Raw genomic sequence first — 2,505 nt, 5'->3', positions numbered from 1 at the left:
CACTCTACTACACACACATTCATACAACACTCTACTATACACACATTCAGATAACACTTGTCAAACATTTGTCTTGGAATCTAGCTGTTTTTTGTTTTGTTACCTTTACCTTTTAGCCATCCTATTTGTTAAAAAAAAAAAAAAAAACTGTAGTATGCTTTTTTATAACTGTTTATTGTTGTTGCTGTTGTCCATTGTTGTCATCTTTCTTTGTTGAAATCAGGTCTCTCTTGTAAATGAGTCCTCGAGGCTCAATGGGATTTACCTGTATAAATAAAGGTTGATTGATTGTAATTTTACAATAGTAGCACTGTCAGAGACGTGGCTCAATGATGAAAACACAAATAATGTTCACATGGAAGGGTATGAATTATATCATGTGAACAGAAGCAACAAAAGAGGTGGTGGAGTGGCTCTATTTGTTAAAAATGAAATAAAATATAAATTAATTAATGAAATGTCAATAATTGTTGATAATATCATGGAAATAATAACAATAGAAATAATAAACAAGAATGATAAAAACATATTGATAAGTTGTGTATATCTATCTCCAGGATCAAATATAGAAATATTCACCGATAAAATCATACAACTATTGGACAAGAGTTTTAGTAAAAGCATTTTTTTGTGTGGAGACTTTAATATTGACCTGGGAAATAAAACAGATTCAAATAACAACAGTACATTTACAAATTCAGTGTATAGTTTAAATCTTTATCCGTTAATATCAAAACCAACAAGAATTACAACTCATAGTGCTACAATAATCGATAATATTTTCACAAATGTAACAAATGGGGATGTGATGGGAGGTATTTTAATGAGTGATTTGAGTGATCATTTACCAGTTTTCACAATTTATAAAAATGATCAAATCATTACAAAAGAAATTACAATTAAGAAAAAAACAATAAACACATCAAAAAAGCAATGGACAAATTAAAAGATGATTTACATAAACAAAGCTGGAAAGACGTGTATGTTGATGATGTGAACAGATCATATGATGAGTTTATGAATATTTTAGGAGCTCTGTATGAAAAGAATTGTGTGCAAAATAATTATACAAAGAGAAATGTTGTTGACCAACCATGGATGACGAACAGGTTGAGAAATGCTTGTAAAAAATAATTATTTGTTTCATGTTTCTTGAAATTGAAAACACAAGAGGCTGAAGAAAAATATAAGAAGTATAAAAATAAATTAGTAGGGATTATAAGGAAACACAAGAAGGAATATTATAGTGATTTATTAAATAAAAGTAATGGTGATATGAAAGCAACATGGCAATTAATAAATAGTGTTCTGAAAAGTCATAAAGCGAAAACAGGTATTTCACAATATTTTTTGAAGGATGATGATGAAATCCATGAAGAAAATGAAATTGTAAATGGATTTAATCATCATTTTGTGAACGTTGGATCAAGCCTTGCAGCTAAAATACCAAAAGTAGACAATAATGTGAACCATTCAGTTATAAGTTGTGACAACAGTATTTTTCTTAATGGAACTGACAAAGAAGAAATAATGAATGTTGTAAAAAATCTTACAGATAAGAGATCAAAAGATCAAAAGGGTGGACATGGATATGATGTTTGTAAAGGACATAATGAGTTATGTTATCGAGCCGTTTACACATATACTGTATGTCATTTATCGTTTTCAAAAGGAATATTTCCAGACAATATGAAAGTAGCTAAGGTAGTTCCTCTCTTTAAAAATGGTGATAAATGTGTGTTCAATAATTATAGACCAATATCCTTATTACTACAGTTCTCAAAAATTCTAGAAAAACTATTTGTGACCAGATTAGATAAATTTATTACTAAACAAAACATTCTAAGTAGCAGTCAGTATGGGTTTAGAGCAAAAAACTCTACATCAATGGCTCTCATGGAAATAATGGAACAAATAACTACTGCTGTCGATCAAAAACAGTATTGTGTTAGTATTTTTGTTGATTTAAAAAAAGCATTTGATACTATTGACCACACTATTCTCCTTGAAAAATTAAATAAATATGGTATAAGAGGACCAGCATTACACTGGGTATCTAGCTATTTAAAAGATAGGAAACAGTTTGTACAAATAAATGGTGTAAGATCTGACCTGTGCAATATCACTTGTGGAGTTCCTCAAGGCTCTGTACTTGGACCAAAGTTGTTTATTTTATATTTGAATGACTTAGTGAATGTATCAGGACTCCTCAAATGTGTCCTTTTTGCAGATGACACCACATTTTTTTGTTTGGGTAAAGATGTAAAACGGATGTTGGAATTGATGAAGACAGAATTTGATAAAATACAAACTTGGTTTAAACTTAATAAATTATCATAAAATTTAGATAAAACTAAATACATGATATTTAGTAACAAAAAGAGAACTGTTGATGATCCATTTAAAATTGAGGGTGTTGAGATTTGTAGAGTTAATGAGATGAAATTTTTGGGTGTAATCATTGATGAACAGCTAACATGGAAAAATCACATAAATTCTGTAAGA

At 29.2% G+C, this 2,505-nt stretch overlaps 1 protein-coding gene across 1 annotated transcript in view; it reads right to left on the bottom strand.

Annotated features, from left to right (window-relative positions):
* The window catches only part of LOC119411476 (alpha-2-macroglobulin-like protein 1), a 670,820-nt gene that overhangs the window by 400,733 nt on the left and 267,582 nt on the right, over nt 1-2,505 (bottom strand). The gene's annotated exons all lie outside the window — the stretch shown is intronic.

Source organism: Nematolebias whitei, chromosome 6 (assembly GCF_014905685.2).
Source record: "Nematolebias whitei isolate Nwh7 chromosome 6, NemWhi1, whole genome shotgun sequence".
Taxonomy (NCBI): domain Eukaryota; kingdom Metazoa; phylum Chordata; class Actinopteri; order Cyprinodontiformes; family Rivulidae; genus Nematolebias; species Nematolebias whitei.
The sequence above is the reverse complement of the archived record's forward strand: the minus strand, read 5'-3'. Positions and strand labels throughout refer to the sequence as shown.